Genomic DNA, 25,399 nt, shown 5'->3' with positions numbered 1-25,399 from the left:
ACTGCAACCTCTGCCTCCCGGGTTCAAGCGATTTTCCTGCCACAGCCTCCCGAGTAGCTGGGATTACAGCACCTGCCACCACACCCAGCTAATTTAATTTTTGTAGTTTTAGTAAAGACAGGGTTTCACCACATTTGCCAGTCTGGTCTTGAGCTCCTGATCTCAGGTGATCTGCACCCCCACCCTGCCTGCACCGGCTTGCCAAAGTGCTAGGATTACAGGTGTGAGCCACTGTGCCTGGCCTTGCCTGGTATTTTAATAAACCTTTAAAGTTAGCAGTTTTAGTCATAGTGTGAGTATCAGTATTATTATTACTAATTGTGATATCTGATAGGTCAGGTCACTTCTACCCTTTCTTCTTCTCCAAAATGGTCTTAAACATTGTTGACCTTTTGCTCTTTCACATGAATTTCAAGATCAGCTTATAATGCTTCATGACAAAGTTGATTGAAAACACAAATGTCATTGCATTGACATATGGATTAATTTGATTCTCCTTATCCGTAAACTTGACATAACTTTGTTTATTCAGCTCTTTTATGCCAATTAGAAAGTAATTTTGTAATTTATTCCGCAGAGGCCCACACATGTTTCTTAGAATTATTTTTAGCTGCATTGCAGTTTGTTGTTGCTATTGTGAATAAGATTTTTTTCATCTTATTAATTATTATTTTTACAGCTTGGATTCTGGTGTCAATGCCATGTTCTTTTTTATTGATACATAATATTTGCACATATTTATTCAGTCCATGTGATATTTTGTTGCATTCATAGCATGTGCAATTATTAACTCAGGGTATTTGGAGTATCCATCACCTAGAATTTTTACTATTTCTGTGTGTTGGGAACATTTCAAGTCCTTTCTTCTAGGTGTTTTGAAATTTACGATACATTTTTGTAAACTATAGTCATCATACTCTGCTGTCATATATTAGAGCTTATTTCTTCTATTTCACTGTATGCTTGTATTCATTAACCAACCTCCCTTCATACCCCTCCCAACCCCCACCACACACACACTTCACAGCCTCTGGTAACTATCATTCCACTCTGTACCTCCATGAGGTCAACATTTTCAGTTGCATGTCAGCTCCACTGTTGGGGGCAGTGGGGTCACTGCCAATGGTTCATGCTTTGGCCCTGGTGACAGCAGCCAGGAGCAGCAGCTGCTGCAGGTGGGGGATGTCAATGGGTTTCCAAGGATGTGGATATGCAGAGACTGTTGCACGCTAGGGCAAGATGCAGTGTGGCGGAGGCTGGGCTCTAAAAATGGCACCTTGCTGTAGCTCGTTAGGACTTGGGGTATGTGTGGGACCCAATGTGAGCTCCCTCTCTGGAGCAATGCTGTCGTGTGGATTCCAGGCAGCTCCCTATGTTAGTCTCAGGGCCCACAAGGGTCAAGGGACTCTCTCACGGCTAGGATTGCTGGAGTCTGTGGTGGGAATGTGGACCACTGAGGGTCTCTCACTTACCCTTTCCCCCACATTGGAGAGCTTTTGCAGGCTCTGAGCTGCTCCCTACTGAATTGGATGCCTCACTTCCCTCTTCCTTTGCTTTCCTTTCACTTTTCTGCTGAATTCCTGTGTCCTCTCTTAGATGACTTACTTGAAGTGTGATTATCTGTTCACTCTTTTGGCTCCTCTTTGTGGAGGAGGTGAGTACCAGATACCTCTAGTCAGCCATCTTGAAGCCCCTCAGCGTTATTATTCTTGAATGAGTTGTTACTGCTCTGTAGAAATTCCGTTGTTACCTTTATGTTGATCCTGTATCTGGCCACCTTGCTGAACACTGACTAATGTTTATGGTCTGTAGATTCCCATGAATTATTTATGTAAACAAATGATTTATGCTTTAATATAGTTTTGTTTCTGTCTTTCTAATATGTGCCTCATATTTATTTTTATTTTTATTTTCTTAAAATGTTGACTAAGAACTCCTAACAGCATTAAAGAGGAGTATTGATAGCAGGCATCCTTATCTTATTCTAACTCTAATGGTAACTTTATGTTGCATTATTAGGTTTGATTCTTGCTATCGGTTTTTGGTAGATAATATTTATCAAGTTTAGAAAGTTACCTTTTGTTTCTAGTTTACAAAGATTTTTAGACATAAAAGAATGTTAAATTTCATGAAATATTTTTTGGAGTCTCTTGAGTTTATCATGGATTATCTATTTTTAATTTGTTAATATTTGGTAGTACTTTAATAGATTTTCTAATGTTGAAACATCTTTTTATCCTAGGATAATAATACACATTGGTAATCAATAGTGTTTCAAAGAAATACTTGGGTCTTTTCCCAAAGGACAAAAAACCTGAAGGTTTCAAGCAATTACTTTGATTTGATTTTACATAAGTTGTTTTTAGATCTTTGTAGGTACCATTCCTTTATCTCTGTCATCTTTTGGCATTTATTTATTTTTTAATATGGAGCATGTAAAACGTGTATAATAGTAACAAAAGATATGAACAGTGGGAGATGAGGAAGGTGGAAATGTTAGCTCTACTTATTTTGGACCACAAAATGAAGGGTTGCTAGAATCTCCTCTGAAGTACTGGATTTGAAAATCGATCAGCCAAGAATTTCTGGAGTCACTCAGGCCAGTGCCATAATTACATTATTTGCTGAGGAGGTTAATCAGGCTGGCCATTTGTCTAAAGACCTGGTGACACCTATATCCAAAATTATTTTCAAAACGAGCCCTTAACTGCCCCACATAACTGGGTCCTGCTTGTGAACTGCAAGGGCTTGACTTCTTAGGAGTTGTCCTGTGTGGCATTGATGATACCTGGTGATGGAAAATGTGTCTGCTCTTATTCCCTTAGAGCCACTTTGTTTTCTCTCTATTTTTATTCGTCTTTAGTAATTACATGATTTTTGAGACTAACATACATGTAAAACCTTTTGTAGATCTGATGCTAAGCAAAGAAACGATGTTCTGCTCAATAAGTAGAGTTTCCATCTTACAAAATTATTTCAATGTAATTGCTTTTAGTGGTAAAATGCCAAGCATTGTATAAATATGATTTTGATGATGGTTGAGCAGTACTGTTTCTGTCTAATTAGACTCACATATTCATATAATTACTGTGAAATTACTGTACCAAAAGGAGTATATACACATAGTAATAATAATGCAATGTTCTGATTGGCTGGCTTTTTAAAAGATTTCAGAAATGATTAAAACATTTAATGGTTCTTCTTTCAAGTATTTGTGAACCAAATTTCTTATTCGAATTGAAAATATGTTACAAAGAGAATATTCATTTCTCCTTCCCCCTTCATCATGTAGAACATAGGGAGAAAGATACAGAACTCCTGGGAGTTATCTCCTTGATTAACTATGAAGTAATAAACAGAAGAAAACAGCAACAATTCATGTAGTTGGGTACTAAATCTACACCTTTATGGCCTGCATTTGCCAACTGTCTCCATATTTGACAGATAAAGTGCATCTGTGAATTTTAAGTCTCTCGGGTTATAGTTAAGATATGTAATTAGAGTTCCAGATATACATCTTACCTAAAAACTTCTGCTATGGGGAGGGGAGAAACCAATTAAGTCAGTTTTACTCAGCTTCAAAAAAAACCCTTCAACCTGAAAACTGATGAAATAACTAATGAGGACACTTCATGTGGGGCATGTTATTTCTTGATAGAGCAAGTGTGTTCTGGGACAGAGGCTCTTCTTTCCCTGAAGGCTGGAGTCAGGAGGTTTACTTGGTTAATAAAACCACCTCCTTGAGACATGTGACTTGATGTGTGTGTGGTGGAGGGGGTAGAAACTAGTATTTTTGAACATTTGTTATATATAGTTTCCTAAGCATTTATACTTATCAGAAGAAAGTTAGCTATCTGAGAAACTCTATTAACTTAAACAGGCCAATGAAGAGCTGCTTCAATGCACTGAAGCACAAATGCATTACAATCCCTGGGCTGCTGAGGACTAATTCCAGACTAGAAACACTTCTAATAATTATAATGACTATAATGACAAAAAGTAACTAATATTTCCTGAGCAGATAGTACATGCAAGACTTACTAAATGTTAAGTAAGTGTTAACTTATTTAATATTCAAGAAAAACACATAGTAGGTAATAGGTCATTAATAGTTAGAAACTGAGGTTCAAAACAGTTAACTAATTTGCCCAAGGTACTATAAATATCTCCTTTGATAGGTTAAATCATTTTTCTTCCGTAAAATGGAAACAGACCAGTTGATTATTGCCATTTATAAAATAGCCTTAATGCCCTTAAAAATAAAAACTCCCTTGAATAATATATGAAGAGAAGGCAGGAAGATGCTAGAAATGTCAGCTTATTAGAGTAAGTATGTATTATATTATTAACAGCCACCAAAAATTCACATAGAAAGAAGTTACTAGAGATCTTCAGGAAGATTACAATCTAATCAGACAGATAAAACACACACACAAGAAATTACTTGAAATAATTAAATAATAAAATGTCAACAAATGCAAAGTAGATACATAATTGGAATTGAATTCTAGTTTCTGTGGAATTAATATCATTAAATCAGATACAAAATGATGGGACAGGGAGAGAGTGGGTGACTCCTTCTCTTAAAGGATTCTTCCTGCTTTCAACATAAGCTGGTGATTCCAATGAGTGCATGAGGACAAATCAATGTGAAGGGCCCAGGAAATGCTGACTGATCCAAACAAAGTGAACCTGGTCATTAATGTTCTCCTAAAGGTGAGATTTGAGATTCAAAGAAGGTGAGACCCATTGATCAGTTCAGAGGAGCCAAGGGATATTCTGATTTGAGGATAAGGTGGAGAGAGCAGATTAGGCTATTGATAGACTGAAGAAAGAGTGAAAAAGTAGCAGGTGTAAAGGAGGGAGGCAGGAATGAGAGATGCAATAAATTTTTCTAAAGTAGCTGGGTCAGGAAAATTTGAAGAGCTAGATAAAGATTACAGTAGAATTCCCAGGGTTCTATATTTTTAGAGGGATTCTGGGTACCAGGAAAATTCAATAAGAAATTCTGGGGTTAGGACATAATTTTTATAAAAGATTTATTAAATATATTATTCATATACCATACAACTCACCCATTTAAGGCATATGATCCTGTGTTTTTTAGTGTATTCAGAGTTGTGCAACCATCACTGCAACCAATTTTAGAACATTTTTATCACTTCAAAAGGGAACTATACCCATTAGCAGTCTACTCCCCCGTCCTCCTAATAATCCCAGCTGTAAGCAGCCACTAATCTGCTGTCTCTATAGATTTGCCTATTCCGGATACTCCATACAAATGGAATCATACAGTACGTGGCCTTTTGTGTCCAGCTTCTTTCATTAAGCATAATATTTTCCAGTTTCATCCATGCCATAGTATGTATCTGTACTTCATGATTTTTATGGCTGAATAATATTTTATTCTATGGACATATACACATACATTTTATTAATTAATTTATCAGTTCATGGACATTTGGGTTGTCACTTTTTGGCCATTATGAATAATGCTGCTATCAACATTCATGTACAAGTTTTGGTGTGAAAATAAGTTTTTTTTTTTTTGGATAAATACCTGCCTGTGAGTGGAATTGCTGGTGCTTATACTAACTCTATGTTCAACATTTTCAGGAACTACCAGACTATTTTTTAGAGTAGTTGTACCAGTTTACATTTCTACCAACAGTTTATGAGGGTTCTGTTTCTCCATATCTTAGCCAACTCTTGTTATTATCTATCATTCTGATAGTAGCCATGATAATGGGTATACCTCATTATGGCTTTGGTTGCATTTCCTAGTTGGCTAATAATGTTGAGCATCTTTTCCTGTACTTATTGACTATATATCTTCTTTGGAGAAATGTTTCTTCAAATCGTTTGACCATTTTTAATTGGGCTATTTATCTTTTTCTTATTGAGCTTTAAAAATTCTTTATATATTCTACATGCACATCCTTAATTATATGTATGATGTGCAAATATTTTCTCTCACCTTGTGGGCTATCTTTTCACTTTCTTGCCAGTGTGCTTTGAACACGAATGTTTTTAATTTTGATAAATCCAATTTATCTGTTTTTTTCTTTTGTCACTTATGCTTTTAGTGTCATATTTAAAAAGGCTTGCCTAATCCAAAGTAAGGAGTATTTACTCCTACATTTTCTTTTGAGAGTAGTAGAATTTTAGCTCTTATGCTTAAGTCTATTATCTATTTTGAGTTTAATTTTGTGAATGGTGTGAGGAAGGTGTCTAACTTCACTTTTTTGCATGTGAATATACAGTTATCTCAGAACCAGATGTTGAAAAAATTACCCCCTCCCCGACCCTCACCATTGGATTGTCTTAGCACTCTTGTAAAAAATGATCATAGATATATATTCTTATTTTGGGACTCTTAAGTTTATTCCATTGATCTTCTTCCACTGCATGCAGTTTTGATTACCATAACTTTGTAGCAAATTTTGAAATCAGAAAGTGTGAATCCTCCAACTTTTTTATCCTTTCATAGGATTTCTTCTGGCTATGCTGGGTCCCTTGAATTTCCATGTGAATTTTAGGATTAACTCATCAATGGGAAATTGGGATGTGGGCTTCTCCAAACTCTCCAGGCAAAGCTAATGTTCCATCAGGATTGTAAACCACAGGTAAAGATCTGAGAGGAGGCAAATAACATTTACTGATTACCTACCATGCATCTAAATTCTGCAGTGGTGAATTTATATGTCTTATTGTTTAATCCCCATGGTAGCCTTATGGAACAAATACTCCAATTTTCAGGTAATAAATATGAGTCTAAGAAAGGTTGTCTTGCCATAGTTTATAAATAGTGATGTCAAGATTTATCTTAGGTTTCCACATTAGTTATTCTACCTCTCTCCCCAAAGAAAAGTAGAGTAGATAGGCTGGAAACTAACCCTTCCACTCCTATGAATAGCCTTTGCATCCCATTAGGGATGCAATATAACATTTATGTTGTATTAGACTTTATACGTATATTTCTCCCATTTGTAGAATGGGAATGGGTGGAGTCATTCTAGCCAAAAGCAGAAGAACAAAAGAAAATAAATCATACATTTTCAATATGGCTGCATCATAAAGTTATATAAGAGGAAGAATACAAAAGATGAAACATGTTAGTAAGAGGGAGCTATGGTGGTTCCCAAATGACAAACTATGATAAATATTTCCCCAAAAACAAAACTACAATGAGACACCCCCTCACAAAAGTCAGAATGGCTATTACTACAAAAACAAAAAGTAGCCAACATTGGAGAAGTTGTGGAGAAAAGGGAACACTTATACACTGTTAGAAGGAATGTAAATTAGTTCAGCCACTGTGGAAAGCAGTTTGGAGATTTCTGAAAGAATTTTTAAAACAGAATTACCTTTCAACTCAGCAATCCTATTACTAGTTATATACCCAAAGGAAAATAAATTGTTCTACCAAATGACACCTGCACTCATACGTTCATCACAGCACTATTCACAATAGCAAAGACAGGGAATTAACCTAGATGCCTATCAACAGTGGGCTGGATAAAGAAAATGTACATATACACCATGGAATACTAAGCAGCCATAAAAAATAATGAAATATTGCCCTTTGCAGCAACATGGATGCAGCTGGAGCCCATAATCCTAATCAATTTAACTCAGGAACAGAAAACCAAATGCCACATGTTCTCACTTATAAGTGGGAGCTAAACATTGAGTACACATGGACATATCAATAGACACTGGGCGCTGGGGACCCCTAGAGTAGGGAGAATGGGAGGGGAGGAAGGGCTGAAAAACTACCTACTGGGTACTATGCTAACTACCTGAATAACAGGATTATTTGTACACCAAAGTTTAGTGCTGCAATTTACCCATGTAACAAACCTGCACATGTACCCGTAAACCTAAAATAAAAGTTGAAAATAAAGTAAAATGGCATAAAATGTTATAGATACATTTACCTATGCCAATGTTCTGAATTTGATATTTTACTATAGTTACACAGGTATAGCTCTTGGGGAAAATTGGGTAAAGAGTATGTGGGACCATTCTGTATTATATTTTCAACTTCCTATAAATACACAACTATTTAATAATAAATTTTTAAAAAAGAAAAAAGAGGTAATGTGCTGAGTTTTCAGTAAAGCTAAAATTACTTAAATACTTGACTTCTGAAATTATTTTCCTTCCTGGTGTGTGACTATATTTGAAAAATATCTTATTAAATAATAGAGAAAATGCATAGATAATATATCTTTTTCCTTTTTCTCTCTTTACTTGGAATAATAAAAAGTTTGTAACCCTTGGTAAGTCTTCCAAAATTGTTAATTTTACTTTGCTGGTTCAAGAAGGCCAAATCTAGAAACCACTACCATAGATGAAGGGAAGCTACTGAAGAATTCTGAATATTAAGTGGAATGAATCTTTAGACTTATGTGTAAGACAAATCACCCTTCCAACAAATGACGTTAGGACAACTGCACATGCAAATGCAAAAGAATGAAGATGAACCCATACCTCACACAACCCTCCAAAATTAACAAAGTAAATTATAGACTTAAATGGAGGATATAAAACTCCTGCAGGAAAACAGAAGAGTAAATTTCCATGATCATGGAGTAGCCAATTACTTTTTAAATTTGAAATCAGAAGCATAAGCAACAACAATAAAGAACGATAGATACGTTAAATTTTATCAAAATTAAAAACCTTTGTCCTTCAAAGGGTACCATCAAGAAAATGAAAAATCAGGACTTGGGGTGGAGCAAGGTGGAGTAGGAGTCTCCACTGATCATCCCTCACACAAGGAGATTAATTTAACAACTATGTACACAGAATAAAACACCTTCATAAGAACCAAAACTCAGGTGAGCATTCACAGTAGACAGTACGTGGTTTTAACTTCATATCAATGCAAGAGGCACTAAAGAGGCAGGAAAAACAGCCTTGAATTGCTGATGCCACCTCTCTCCCATCCCCCAGCAGTGACAGCATGGTGGAGAATGCTACTGTGTGCTGGCAAGAGGGAAATCACAGCAACTGTGACACATTTAATAATGTCTCAGGGCATTTAATAATTAAACTCCCAAAGGTCAAGGATAGCATAAAGATCATCCTAAAAGCAGCAAGGGAAAAGAAGCAAATGACATTGGAGCTCCAATAAAGCATAGAGAACCCAGAAACAAATCCATGCACCTAAAGTGAACTCATTTTTGACAGAGGAGAACCAAGATCATGCACTGGGGAAAAGACCATCTCTTCAATAAATGATGCTGGGAAAACTAGATATCCATATGCAGAAGAATAAAACTAGACCCCCTATCTCTCACCATATACAAAAATCAAATCAAAATGGATTTAAGACTTAAGTCTGAGACCTCAAACTATAAAACCACTACAAGGAAACATTGGAGAAACTCTTCAGGACGTTGATTTGGGCAAAATTTTATTGAGATACCCCAAAAGTAGAGGCCACCAAAGCAAAAATGGACAAATGGGATCACCTCAAGTTAAAAAGCTCTGCACAGCAAAAGAAATAATTAATGAAGTGAAGCGACAACCCACAGAATGGGAGAAAATACTTGCAAACTACCCATCTGACAAGAGATTAACAACCAGAATATATAAGGAGCTGAAACAACTCCATAGGAAAAAAATCTAATAATCCAATTAAAAAATGAGCAAAATATTTGAATAGATATTTCTCAAAAGAAGACATACAAATGGCAAACAGGCATATGAAGTAGTGCTCAACATCGCTGATCATCAGAAAAGTGAAAATCAAAACTACAATGAGATATCATGTCGCCCCACTTAAAATGGCTTGTATCCAAAAGACAGGCAATTGCAAACACTGGTGAAGATGTGGAGGAAAGGAAACCCTTGCACACTGTTGGTGGGAGTGTAAATTAGTACAATCACTGTGGAGAACAGTTTGAATGTTCCTTGAAAAACTAAATATAGAGTTACTGTATGATCCAGCAATCCCACTGCTGGGTATATAACCAAAAGAAAGGAAATCAGTAAATCAAAGAGATATCTGCATTCCCATGTTTGTTGCAGCAAGAACTTGGAAGCCAAAATTTGGAAGCCAAAACTTGGAAGCAACCTAAGTGTCCATCAATAGATGAATGGATAAAGAAAATGTGGTACTTATACACAATAGAGTACTGTTTAGCCATTTAAAAACATGAGATCCTGTCATTTGCAGCAACACGGATGGAACTGGAGGTCATTATGCTAAGTAAAATAACTCAAGCACAGAAAGACAAATATTGCCTGTTCTCTCACTCATTTGTGGGATCTAGAAACCAAAGGAATAGAATTCATGGAGATAGAGAGTAGAACGATGGTTACCAGAGGCTAGGAAGGATAGTGGGAGGGTTGTGGGGAAGTGGGGATATTTAACGGGTACAGAAAAAATAGAAAGAATGAATAAGAAATGGTGTTTGATAGCCCAATAGGGTACAATAGTCAGTAATAGTTTAGTTGTGAATGTTTTAAAAAGACAATGAAAAATCTACTCACAGAATGGGAGAATATATTTGCAAATTATATATCAGATAAAGGACTCATATCTAGAATATATAAATAATTATTACAATGTAATTTAAAAATTTGTCTAATGATTTTAGTAGCCATCTCCCGAAAGAAGATATATAAATGGCCAATAAATACATGAAAAGATGCTCACCGCCATTAGAAATGTGAAAAATGCAAATCAAACCACAATGAGATACCACTTCACACCCACCTGATGGCTACCGTCAAAATGATAGATAATAAAAATGGTTGGCAAAGATGGAGAAACTGGAATCCTCACACACTGCTGATAGGGAATCAAAATGGCACAACAGTTTTGAAACATAGTCTAGCGGTTCCTTAAAATGTTGGACATAGAGGCCACACATGATTCAGTAATTTCACTCTGAGAAAAATAAAAACACATCCACACAAAAACTTTTACATGCATTTTCAAAGCAGCATTATTTTTACAGTCAAAGAGTGGAAGGAACCTACATGTCTGTCAACTGATTAATGGATTAAAAAATGTATGAGATCCATACAATCTAATATTATTCAGCAATTAAAAATACAGATACATGGTACAACATGTATGAATCTTGGAAACATTCTAAGTGAAGCAAGCTAGTCACAAAAGACCAAATATTATATAATTCTATTTATATGAAATGTCCAGAATAGGCACATCTATGGAGATAGTAGTTTAGTTGTTTCCTAGGGCTGGGACAAGGGAGTAGGAGCAGGAATAAGAAATGACCATAAATGGGGACAGTGTTTCTCCTTGGGCTGATGAAAATGTTCTAAAATTAGATTGTGGTGATAAATGCACAATGCAGTGAATATAACAAAATGCACTGAACTCACTTTAAATGAGTGAATTATATGGTATGTGAGTTTTATCAAAATAAAACTCTTAAAAAAGTCGGGGGAGGATCACTAAGTGTCACAGTGGAGGACAGGATGTAAGAAGCTGAGATGATAGACAAGGATATAAGCAAAGACGATGTTTACATAGTTCAGGAAAATTAAAAGCAGGGCTTGAACTACCATAGTGGCAATGGGAATGATATAGTGGGAACAAATGCAGGATGATGTGGTGGTAACTAGGCACACTTTCTCTCTACATCATCAACACCCACTTGATAGCCACTTTCACCCACTTGAGCGCTACTGTCTCTGATGGGTAGAAACCTCACTTTATTTGAAAACACCCAGAGCCAAATGTCTGTCCACCATCTCCTGAGTTGGCCTGCCTATGTGGAGAATCATTTAAATTATTTTTACTATTTGAGGCAAAATGTGCTTGTCTGTAACATCTACCCATTGTCTTTCATTGTGCCTTGTAAAAGTAAATATATTACTATGATAATGTTTGAAAACGTTTGTTTAATAGATGATCCAGATCTGCTGGAGATTATAGACTATCAATATTTGTACAATAAAGGTCAGAGAGACAATTCTCAAGTTAGAATTTTTGAAAATCTAAACTGTTCATCAGATAGGTAGATGAAGAGACCAAGCCCTCATGTGGTGTCAGACCAGCTTTCTCATCCCAAATATTAATACATTTTGGTTGCACATAGAAGGAAGGCATAGGAACCCCATTGCTATGTGGGGCTTTTACTGATGGCATCTTTCTGGAATCCTGAGAAGGTACTATCCACACTCCTGTCATTCAGTTTAATTGAAATGTGACCCTTTCAGGCAACCTAACAATATGTTTACATTACACAGAATTTTTCACTTAAGATTCCACTAAATATTTAACTAACACCACTAAAGAATAATGCGACCGGCACTATAGCTGTATCAGAATGGGAAATCAATCAGTTTTCAATCTTGTTTGGCAACCCTCTCACTAACCCAGGCAGACAGAGACCCGGGGAATGGGAGAAAGGGATGTTAGACGTTGAGCCAGAGGTGAAATTAAATCTGCGTTGTATCTATTTTGAAATCTGCCTCACTTTCCAAGTGCTAACAAAGGGACAAACTGGGAGAGGCAGGTGCCTGATGTGTCTTCTATCTGGAAAATCGGGAGGTATCCCAAGAAGTCACGCTCATTGCTTCTGACACTTTCTTTAAAATGTTGCTCTTTTCACGCATACAATTTTTGTCAGTAATCCTCAAAGGAAGATAATACTTGGAATTTCAAATCAGCAGCACCTTGATGGCAAAGTCAGGTATTTAGAACCCAATTTAACTCTTATGCTCCCAAACAGTAGAAATAAAAACAACAATAACAATAATAAAGTTATTTTACATTAAATTATCATGGTACAGTTACAAAGTACTTCACATATATTGTCTTAATTTACCCAGCAGAGAAAACTGTGTTGTTTAGCTATTCAATATATGTTTTGTTTGATTTTATTATGAAAATATATGAAGCAAAAAGTCTTTCTCCATAGAAAAATCAAGTAAAGCCCATAGAATAGTTATTAGCCTAGCATATATGAGAGTGCTCAGTGTAGGTTCTTTCTCCCTTCTGCCCCTCTAAAGCTACTTTGGCTAATAGGCAGTAAATGTTTCTAATACCTTCAGCAGTAGAGATTAGTCATCATTTCCCCCATTATGTACAAGAAGGATCCATTAAGCATCCCAAGTCCAGGGAAGGGAAAGGGATGCCAAGAAGTAGACAAGAGGTACGAGAGTACCACATCCCCCTTTCTCCCACAAAGACAATCATGCCAAGATAGTAGGCTGTGTTCTTCCGACGTACTAGTTTGCTCCTAGTTAGACTGTAGACTTAATCTTGCAGCATTGGTTCTTGTGGAAAACAGAATGATCTGTTGGAATAAACTGAGTACCTGAGATACAACACAAAGCAGGTGAAGCTTGTGTCAGCGCCTCTCCCTTGCATGGACCCAGTGGGAGATAAAGAGATTATAGAAGAAAAGAAACTGAATTACCAGGTCTTCAATAATTTGTTGTGATCTATTTTTTCATTCTATTTACTTTTAAACCTACTTTGTATTTGTAATTTTATTTTTTCTTAAAGATTCTCACTTCCTTCAGTAATATAGGCCACACAAGCTAGATCCACCCTTGAAGAGAACTTAATTCAAAAGAATCCCACAGCAAATGACTGCAACCTTCACAGCCAGGCCAGATTCAGGATTCAATGCTAAATTAGTGGTGGATTCACTGGTGATGCCAAATTGGTGATATCAAAAGACAACAAACCAGGCTCAAATATGCAAGTTGAATGCAGCATTTTTTTTTTTTTTTGAGATGGAGTCTAGCTCTGTTGCCCAGGCTGGAGTGCAGTGGCTCTATCTCGGCTCACTGCAAGCTCCGCCTCCCGGGTTCATGCCATTCTCCTGCCTCAGCCTCCCAAGTAGCTGGGACTATAGGCGCCCACCACCACGCCTGGCTAATTTTTTGTATTTTTAGTAGAGACAGGGTTTCACCGTTAGCCAGGATGGTCTCAATCTCCTGACCTCAAGATCCGCCTGCTTTGGCCTCCCAAAGTGCTGGGATTACAGGCTTGGCAGCATTTTTATTATTCTGAAACGGATCTAATTTTGATGAATTTTTACCTTCCTCCTAGGTGGCAGAAAAAGTTCAACTTGTTAGTTCTGTTTCTTATTTTTGATTCCACTTAAAATGCTCCCCTGCAAGAAAATTCTTGCCCTTTTCAGAACTCTTCCCTTCCCCATTTCCGTTTCCAAAGATGATTGCTGGGTACAAGGGTGGGAGGATGTCTCTCAGTCCGGTGTCCAACGGGAGGGGCCCCTCTGATCTCATGGAGGGTGCCTGTGCCTTTTGCTGGGCTCCCATTGGGTCAGCATTAAGGGGGCTGCCTATGCTGACAACAACTGAGGACACACCCCTTTAAAGCTCACCAAACACTGTCCTCCTGCTATTGACGTCTAGAATGCAGAGGAAGCTCCTGGATACCTTCTACACCACACAGGCGTTAAAGATTTTGGAGAGCTAACCTCAGGGCATGTTACTTTGGTGGAGCTACCACTGTGATCTCCTGCCAGAGCACAGTTGTCCCCCTCCCCCAGGAGGCATCAGGATGTGTCTTCTCTCTCCCCTAGGAAAATTCCATGTCTTCATTTCTCCCCACAGGAAAATTCCTCTGGAAAATAGCAGGTCCTTCCGTTTTCTCTTCCTCTCTTGAACGGGCTTCCTCGAAGTCATCTCCTTCTTACTGGGTCACTAAGCCTCCCAGCTCGGTAGACATGGAAGAAAAGGTGTCCTTCCTGCATTATAGAAAAAGCACAGATATGCCAGATGTGTGTTTCGGGCCTGGTTATTGATGTGTTAATTGAGGCTAACAGGTTTTAGATGATTCGTTTCATTTCTAACAGAACCAGTTGTTCAAAACTATTGTCTTGTTTCCAGTGCCAAAGCTGTGGATATTCAATGATGTTTATCAACTCTCCCCCTGCCGCTGCAGTCCTACCCTGCACTGCTAATCCTCCCTCAGCAAACAGATGCCCCTGGAACAATATAGGGGTGAGCACAAAGAAATTCAGGAGAAGAAAGTACATTCATGTAATTCAAAATTGTTATCTCTATCATAAGATTAGTAAAAAGCCTTTGTTCAGATTTTTTATTGTGAGCAGTGTTGTATTTTTTGTTATTGTTTCAAGGGATAGGTTGATATTTTGATATCACTTAGAACCGAGTCGGTAAACTACATATTTATCTTTGATTAACTAAGATTCTGTTTTTAAAGAAAAGAGGACATCTTTGGCTAGTAATGATTAGGTAACAGTGAATGGCAGGTGCCATATGGATCCTTGGAGCACAGACGGACATCAACCAGCAAGTATTTCTCAGATTCTACCCTAAAATAGTGACAGTATGTCAGGTGTGGGCTAATATATATAATAGCTTTCAAAAGGAACTGAACAACTAGCAAGTAAAGAGTAATTTATATTAAAAGATCCCAATAATAGATGGACTATGGCAAGAACCTCTGAACTAGTCTCTCTGCTTCTACTCTTCCTCTTTACAGTGTATTATCTACACTGCAATCAAAATCTTCCTTCCAAATGTAAGTAACTGTTCAATGGCTTCCCATGGGACTCGGAATAAAAGCTCACACTCTTTACAATGGCCCTGCAGGTTCCTCATCTCCTACCTCCAGCATCTTCACTGTCCCTCTGCTCCAACCACACTGCCTCCTTCTTATTCCTCCAGACCTCCCAACACAGCCCTGCCCCCAAGGCCCTTCCAATGACTCTGATCCTCTTCCCTGCGCTCCCCAGTGTCTCACTCCATCGATTCCTCCACATCCTGCCAAATGTCACCTAACCAGAAAGGCTTTGTTGAACCACCCCAGATAAAATAAAGTCCCCTGCCTTTACCCATCACTCTCTCTTGCCCGGTTTAATTCTTTCTAGCACTTACATTGTGATAATTTCTTTTCTGCCTCCTGCCTCTTTTCATTGGAAAATATATTACATGAGAGGAGGTTTACTTTATTCATTACTGAATGTTCAGCACCTAGAATAATACCTGGCACAAAATAGGTCCTCAATTATTATACCCAATTCCTCCCAGTTCTCTTGGAAATTTCTCCATTTTGCCATTGAAAATTCCACATCCTTGTGATTCACTTTGTCCCAGTGAATTCCAAACAGTTGGCCATCCTACCCTTAATAGATAGTTGTTGAATGAAGGAAAGGAATGAAGAAAAAAGAATGAGGACAGGGAAGGAGGGAGGAAGCTAGGACAGAAAAGAAGGGAGAGAGGAAAAAAAGGATGTTAATATTTTCCTGTTCTATATGTAGAAAGCAAAAGAGTATTTTTGTAATCTTTTTTCAGCAAATGCCTGGATCAAATTCAATATGATTTTAAAGCCATGAGACCCTCTTATTCTTGGTTTTGATGTTGCACGGTATCATAATACATCTGATTGGAATTTCAATATCAGGTTTAATATACTATGCAAGCTGGTATAGGCTCTGAAATTATGCATATTCATGAGAGCAATCACACCCTTACTTTTGATATAACTGGCAAAGTAAGGTACCACAAGAGAACAATAATCAAAGAAAAAGGGAGGACTACCAGTTGTTATTTACTTATGACATTTTACTGGAAAAACTCAAGCAACATGAAAGACTATTTCTAAATGAAGTACTAAAACTAACAAGACAATGTTATAAAGTGTCATATTTTCTTTCCTTTTATACTATAAAACATTGAAAAGCTCCACCACTATGCAGCCACTTCACCAGATGCAATAATATCCAAATGTGAAAGTAGTTAATAATATTGTAGTTTTAATTCCCTTGGTATTTCAGAGATATCCTTTGAACAGCCTAAATCAAATCATACTGGTACTTATGAGAAATAGATATCTCTTATGAGTCCTTATATTGTGCTTCCCAAGAACCTACAGTGCATTTCAGTTATTTACCTTGAAAATTCTTCAGCCCATCCAGAGTGGGTTTGGAAATTTGTAATCATTTTGTAGAATGTGATAAGGGAGGACCTGTCTTCCTAAATTCTCAAGCTTGGAATTTTCAAGTCAGTGTCAGGACCATAGGCTGTCTAATGCATATATATTTGCCCTGAGCAAATAATTGTTTATCTCTGTGCTTCGGTAGTTGCATCTGTATGTTAAAAATAAGATTATTGCTATGTTGATTTCTTTTGACATGAGAGAAGAGGCTTTAAAAATTAAAGAAAAGAAGAAAACACTTTAAACTTAAGATGGGAATCATATCTTATTCTTTCATATTCCCAGCGCCTAGCAGAATGCCCGGTTAACTCACCGGGGGCATTAGCCAGTTCCTTGTCTACTACATCATTCCATCTTGTATCATTCCACGCTTTGAAGCAGGTACTATTACACCCTATTTGTAAGGCTTAGAGAGATCTAGTGGCTTGCCCAAGAACAGACCACAAGTACACAGCAGAGGCATGATTAGAACCCTGCCCTTCTAACTGCAGTCTGGTGCTCTTTCCTGGACACCTGCACATCTCTTCCAGTAATTGAACTGACCTGCATGTTAAGCATTTCACATTGCTCTAACACACCAAAGCCTATCTACAGAAATGTTCAGAAAGATTTGTTCCCAAGCCCTCTTCCATGTCATGTATGCACTTTGTTCCTGGCACTCTTTGCAGACCATCTCTCTCCCAGCATGAAAGTTGTCTATAAACCCTGTGTAGTCGAATTGCAATTTGGAATCTCTACAGTAGCCCAACTACATTAAACCAACGCATGGATTAACACCTACTTCAACACACACAACCATTCTCCACGTACCTGGGCAGTTTTTACCCAACCAAACAATAACAGACAGGTTCTACTCATAGAGAGGAGGCATTGAAAGGCACAGTAGAAACACAGACACGCAGTACAGTGCTTCGTGTCCAGGTGCATTAATGAGCTGTGGCCTCAAATCCCAGGTTCACCAAGAGTGTTTCTGCTCATGTATCAAAGCAAAGTCATCCTGGGTGTGAGTGGAAATGCTAGTTGCATTCATGTCAGCACTAGACATTTCCTGGAACCCATTAAACAAGATTCATTTTCCAAATGGATTTTGTTAATTTAATTTATTTTTTTTCCTTTTGTAGTTAGAAACCTAGGGGAAAATTGAGAAGAATAAATGTGGTTAAACTGCCCCAGGGGATGGCTTGTCTGTAGAAGCATCCCAGGCATACCGAATGGCTACAAAACAGACCTTAATGAGTACTGCTTGTCAAAGGATCTGATATGCATTTTGCAGAATAAACATAACTCCTTTTTCAGCAGTTGATCCACTATTCTCTAGGGAAATGAATGAAGGGCCACATACTGCTGTCTTTGCTGCCCAAACATACACTTGTTTGAAGGGAAAGGAACAAAAACAAAACAAAACAAAAAGCCCTGCTGGTTTCTCTATTTTCTAATTACGTTTTCTTTCCAAGACATATTTTGTTGTATTGGTACAAAATACGTTCAGTAAATTCAAGGAGGAGAAAACATTCCAGTCTGAAATGGATTTCAGCTTGGCAAAAATGAATTAATAGAGGCATGGCAGGTCACTTATTTAACTAAGTACAGGGGCTGCCATATTAACCTTGAGTGAGCTGAGAGAACTAAAGAAAATTCTTTGTTTGTCTTACTGCAAAATTGGCCAAGGCAAATCAAAACAAGACGCCTAGGCAAATCAAAGTGACACGATCAAAATAAAATCATGTTAATACTGGTTGCAAATGAAACTTTATTAGCAAGTCAACTTTAGTAGAAGTCCTGTCTGAATGTCAAAAATCTGACTGCTTGAAAATAACACGCTCCCAGTAATTAACTCTCCTAATAGGACTACAATTAAGATCTTGTAGGACAGCATTTAGGGAATTTCTTCCTGCTTATTCTCACCATATATATTTCTTATGGCTGCAATTAGTTTATATCTCCAAATATCATATTTCTCACTAGAAATAGCACTGAGTAATTGGGTGCTGCAGGGCTTACTGTTCAATACTGAGTCATTTTGATTAGACCCATATTTTATCACTTGTGCCATTAGCATCAGACATTTTTTTAAGCCATGAAACTCCTATGTTCTTGGATTTGATGTTCATAAAATTAAGGAAATCAGTTTCTACCATCTATTTGTCTCTTCAAAAATCAAATTACGTGACATCTCATCCATGTCAAGGCAGTCTAAATCACTGATCATTTTCCATCTGAGGCTAGGTGTGAAGCTAATCCATTTTCTGTAATGAAGCAGCAAAGCTAAAGAAGGGCTGAGCTATACTCTGAACTATGGAAATAATGGATCTAATTTAGATAGTTAATCCAGCCATTTCTGAATAGTGTGCACTCATGTTTGTTGAGCTAATAATGTCCATCTTAAATCAAGAAGACATTTAAACCTTTATGGAATATCTTTATAAAATATCAACCTTTATGGAATGTTATTAAAAATGTATGTATGGTAATGGACAATTCTTCACCAGTGCTTTGGATATTCTGCCCTCAGACCAAAGATGCTTATTTTTCTTCCTTCCCTCTCTTCTTCCTTTTCTCTCTCCCTCTCCTCTTTCCTTTCTTTCTCTTAGATCTTCAGTAATTTCTCTGTACTCCATGCAGCATGTGCAGTTGCTTAATTCAATCCATCTTTTCTTTTTAAAAATTTTTCCAATCTCATACCTTCCTCTATTTACTATGATAAAACTCTTCTATACTTGATAGGAAACTACTTAAAAGAAGTATGTACCTTCAATGTCTTTCTCCCTAAATTTTCACTTACTTCTAACTCAAACAGTTGATTCTTTATACTACCACATGAATAAACTTGCCAGTGACATCTTATGTTGCTGAGGCTTATGCGTGCTTTTATTGTGTTTGTTTTTACTCATTTTTCTAGAGCATCTGACATATCTCCTTGTCAAAGTGTTCTCTTCTCTTGCCGTGGGGGACACCACTCTGGTTGTTCTTTCTTCATTTCCTTTCTTGGATCTCCTTTTTCACCCAGAAATATCGTTCTCTCCAAGGACTTTTTTCTTGGTACTCTCCTTTAATCGCTCAATGATTTCATACAGGCCCATGTCCTTAGGTGCCGCTTCTTTGTTCATATTCCCAGCCTGCTGAGACTCAAATACCAGTGCTCTTCTAGATGTCTCTACTTCAGTACCCTTTTAGACAACTAAAACCTCAAACTGTCCAAAATTAGCCCCTCCTTTCCTCTCTCGAAATTGCTCTTTGACTTATTTTCCTAATGTTGCTAATGGATGAGGCTTCTATCCAGGCCTAAAACTAGAATCTCAGTTATCCAAGTGTCTTTTGCATTTAATTTTACACCAGATGTTATCTATTCTATCTCCTATCTGTGTATGTCTTCCCATTCATAATGCCTTTTAATTGTCATTTCTTCAGTGAATTACAAAGATATCTTCTGAAATATTATCCCTTCTTCTGGTATGGCTTCCTGCAATATTCAATTCCAATGTCATGTTCTTGATTAAAATCTCTCAGTGGTCCCTCACTGTTTCTAGACCTTAGCTAGAACTCTTGGACCAAAAGATGTGAGCTACCTCTGTATCCACCTACTTTTTTTAAAAAGGAAACTTCTGCACTTATAAGGGACAGTAATCCTTGTGCCAGTTGAAATATTTTCACAGCCATGATTTTATCACAGACTGTAGGAGACAGATTCTCTTGCTTCTAGAAAGCATGTTTTGTTAGGGAACTGTGTTGAATTCTTCACCTCAATTAACCTTTATTTTAAACCTTCTGAGCACCAGAAGTATTTACTATCTTATATTATAAATGCAAATACTTTTTCCTGGATCAAATAATTGAAGAATAACTAGGATTATGAATGGGAAAGAAAGGTTCCCTATGCCTGAGTGAGTTGAGTTGCTGTTCTTTGCTTATCATATATAAAGAGTGATTGAATTTATTATCATCCTGGTATGTACATGTTAACTCAAAATTATTGTGGTACTCACTGTACTTTGTACTATATGGTTCCAATGGTTTGTGAGCTAGTGATTTATGCACATAAATCCTTAATTCTTAACTAAGAAAATTTAGAAATTTTAAAATTTAATACCCTATTAAGAAAAAAGGGTGAATTTTCCTGTGCTCTCTTATAGCAATCATCTTATCAAAAATTATTGCCCTTTTGAGAAAAATACATCATGATAACATCACTTTGTATCTTCTAGCTTTCTCTGATGTTAGGCATTTTTTCTTAAGTTAAATATTCCTCATGGAAAAATAATTAGCCAATTCCTTAAATTTGACAAAAACATCATTCAGAATTGTTGCTATCATTCCTTTTTTTCCCTCTTTTTTTGGATATTTTATGTCCAGGCAAATGGGGGAATGATTGGCTTTATATTCTTTACATGAACTGTCTTTTTTCCTGCCTATCCTAGTAATATCACAGCATCTAATTTATTTTCTTAACCACATAACATATCCTTTCCTCTGTTCTAATAAGAGAATATAGTTAACTTAGGCAAATGAAGCAGTGCCTGTCCCATATTAAGTGCTATTAAATGCTCAATAAATGTTGCATGACTGAATAAACTCAAGGCCAGGTAAACATAAGAATAGAGAAAAAATAAGAGTGAAGCTGTGATTGGTAGTTTTTTGTTTGTTTCATATCTATAACCTCTTGGCAGCTTCCCCAAGAATAGTTAATTGTCCATGTGACCAGGACTTTATATCCTTATGTCACCTACTTCTGCTTCCTTCCCCCACCAGTTTCTGGGAAGAATTTTGCCAGATCACCAGATGCACACAGTTAGCTACTAAAGAATCTCTTGTCTGTCTCTTTAGCTTCTCCATAAATACACACATTTCTTCATTTGTTTTTAAGGCAATGCTGTATGTGTAATCATGTGTGAATCTTTATTGAACACTTATGGAATAAGCCACCTGTTCTTACAAATTAGCTGAGTTCTCAAGAAGGCCCAAATTAGTGAATTAGTTGATGAAGGAAATTTGTTGCGGAGACAGCAGGCAGCTAAGAAATTTTTCAGCTTGTCAGAGGTATTGTTAGTCTCACAGCTTGGCAAGGAGACAAGAAGATACCATTTTGAAGAATTTTAGGTAGTGTCTTAATACCTTACACTCACTAAGGACAAAAATGAAATTGCTTGTCTTATCAGTTAAAGAGAAGCTTTGCTGATGTCAGACCATAGCCCAGAAAGTTAACTAAAAGTTTCGTAGAAGTAGATAATCTTTTCCTGGTGATCGATGTGGTGAGATTGGAAGTGAGTTGCCAGGGGAGTCATGGGGAAATAGGCTTAATCATTTTATTTGTATTTGTGCTGAAGGCAGTGCTGAACAAACCTCTGAAGTCACTTAGCCATGTCTTTTCCAGGGGGCATGCAAGGCGACTGCTGATTTCTACAGACACTTTTTAAGCAATTACCAGTGCTGGCAAGTGGAACTACCTTTCGGGTCCTCTTACAAGCATCCGGTCACTTGCTGAAATGTCATAAGCGATATAAACCTGCTGACAGGCCAGGATCATTGCATCTCCTGCCTCCTCCTTCCACGTAACAAATCTCATTGTTGATTGGCATATGGCAGCAAGCATCCCAACACCCAGAGTGGTGTTCTTATTTCTGAGGGAGCAGGGTCTGTGTGTGAATTGCACACACAGGGAGCAATCCCCTGCCCTGATACAGGGAACCTGAGTGCTTAGTTCCTTCTCTGCTCAGAACTTAGTGTGACTATGTGGCCTACCTCACATTGTTTGTGTTACACCTACACAGGAAAAAGGAAAAATGTCCTTTTGATTCCATGCTTATAGAGATGTTCATCCAATTTGAATGAACATGTAGCCAAGGTAGTGTCTTCCCCCTTTCTTCTCCTTTTTTTTTTGTCTCATAGGTGTAATAACATTTCATTTTAAAAATAAATATGAAAAATGGAAAAGCATAAATAAAAAATAAACACATTTGTGAGTTTTTTATGCAGATATAAATACTGTTAATATTTTAATTTTTATCCTCTGGCCTTGTACTTCTAGGAAGTAATGAATGGTCTGGTTCTTTGAGTCCTTGGAGCCAGTGTGGGTAGGAGTGGGGTTGGCAGGGACAGTAGAGAAGGATGCAAGGAAAATATTTGCTCTGGATAGATAATTTTGTCTTTTTCATCCAATCTTATGGGTAAGAAAATGTTCAAAATTCAATAAATATTCATTGAACACCTACTATGTGCTAAGGACTATTTAGATAGTAGAAACACTGCAATGAATAATGCAAAATGCCTTTGTGAAAGTTATAATCTATGGAAAATGGAAGAGAGAGAGTAGAAATACCCAGTATGAAACTTGACAATTCAATACAAAGTAGCCAAATTATTTAAATAAACACTGTGAGGACCTGGTATATGGCACAGTTTTGAATGATGATGTGTTAAATTCAAAATCAGGAATTTTTATCTAAACTGTGTATCTACAATAATGGATTATATAAAATGAGACAGTCTTATAAGCCTTATTTCTAGATATTTTATAGCCTTTTGACAATTATTTAAGTCTGCACGTAGAATTTATCACCACTTAAGTAGAATCTATTAGGACCGTAGAATCTCAGAGATGAATTTAAACGGTCTACCTTCTCTATTTCTATTATCTATACTACACTCCTGCTCCCATGGCTGAATCCTCTCCCTGATACATTAAGCAGTAATTACCAGCCTCTTTTTGAAATCTTCAGGCACAAAAACCTCTCTACTTCCTGAAGCAGCCCATTCCACCAACCAGTAGCTCCAATTTTCAAAATGATCTTCCTTATATTAATCTGAAATTCAAGGGCCCATAGTTTCTTCTGCTGAAAGTATGTGCAAGTCTCTGGGAACTATCTCAGGCAGTTGAAGCCTGGGGTTATTTCTTTTCCAAGTTTCAAAGTTCAAACTGCCAGAAAGAGCCCTGGAAGGGTCTAAGATGTTAAAGGTGTCCATAAAACTGATGAAGAAAATAATAGCTTGTATCAAAGAGCACCAGTAGCATGTGGAAGAACGGGTTGTTAGGGGATATGGCTTTGATCTGCCACTCGTTTGTCAGCAGAGTTGATTCACTCACTTGGCTAGTTGAGAAGGTGGCCCTTCCTCCATGTGTGGTCTTCCTCAAGCCCCATGCTAAGGCAAAGAAGTTGACCTAAGCTCTGTCTTCCATAGGTCAAAGGTACCTGAATAGTTGAGTTATTTTAGTAGAAACTCTGAATATGGAATTGCAGTTTGAAGCAGCCAAAATATTCATTTTTATAGCTGAGAAGAGACTCTAACATGCAGAACATGTTGTCTTGGAGAAGCCAGTGATGAAATGTGTTGGTTTGAGCCATAGCAACAGTTCACCTTTATATGCAGAGGAAATGGAAATCCATTTTAATCATCAATGAAAAGATAATCATTCTTAAGTTCCTTTCCAACATCTATCACAAACATACTAAGTTTCCTTCTGAAAATAAAACAACTGAGTTTTCCCTCCATCTTGTGATTTCCAATGGAACCTGAAAGCTGGTGCCCTATCCTCTTATGCCCTTAGTGGCCAGTCAAAAGAGAACAGGTTTTATTCATTAATTACATCATTGATTTATTCACCAAACATGCATTGAGCACTCACGCTGTATCAGACACAATCGTTAGTACTAAATGTAAGAAATCCTGAGATCCTCAAATAAAATAGCAGAGTGTGGGTGGATTGGAGTAGACTGGTTTAGAAGATATTGAGGAAGGTGATTTGATGGTAACTAAATATGAGAGTAGTGAATGCATCACGATTAACTCTCAAGTTTCTTATATGAGGAGTTGGGGAGATGGTGGTAAGTCCACAAACTTGGGTAAGGCACCCAATTTTACAGGAGCAACATACTAAACGAAATCCGTAGGGAAAAGGTGAAATGGTGTATTTACCAATGATGGTATTTGGGCATCAGGGTCTGGAAGCTCTTCTTCAGATATGGAAGCCCAGGCTTGGTAGTGTAGTGGACTTTATGGTAGAGAAGTAGCATCTTTTCTATAAAGAACCAGATTTTCTTTTTTTTTAAATAAGAGTTCCTGGTTAAAAGCTGTGTGTCAGATCCCATATGGGGGCTCTAAGATCTAATTTTACTTAAGGGCCCCAAGGCACAGAGGCTAGCCAAGATTCTGAGAAGATATCAAATAAAAATCTTGGAACCAATAGAAAGCAATTTTCATAATTAGGAGGAACACGGCACCCCATATATCATCATTAGTCTGAGACAAGGAACAGAAGGTTGGGGAGGGAAAGATGGTTTCTCTAAACAGGGAACAGGTGGCCAGTGCAGTCAGGGCCAGCTAGGGAAACCTTAGGCAACTCTGCTCGAAAATTTCTCTGTTCCTCCCCTAGAGACTCTCAGATACAGAGGAAAACAGGATGATTAGTTATTGGCAATTAGTTATTAGTTATTGGCAATGGGTGTTTACCTCCATGATAGTGTTTTTATTCTTAAC

General features: G+C 37.3%; 1 protein-coding gene across 3 annotated transcripts in view; it reads left to right on the top strand.

The window, feature by feature from the left end:
- ST6GALNAC3 (ST6 N-acetylgalactosaminide alpha-2,6-sialyltransferase 3) overlaps window positions 1-25,399 on the top strand; it is a 558,688-nt gene that overhangs the window by 474,941 nt on the left and 58,348 nt on the right. The window lies entirely within an intron of this gene.

The sequence above is a fragment of the Pan paniscus genome, chromosome 1, assembly GCF_029289425.2.
Source record: "Pan paniscus chromosome 1, NHGRI_mPanPan1-v2.0_pri, whole genome shotgun sequence".
NCBI lineage: Eukaryota > Metazoa > Chordata > Mammalia > Primates > Hominidae > Pan > Pan paniscus.
Note: the sequence above shows the minus strand (reverse complement) of the source record. Positions and strands in the feature narration are given on the sequence as shown.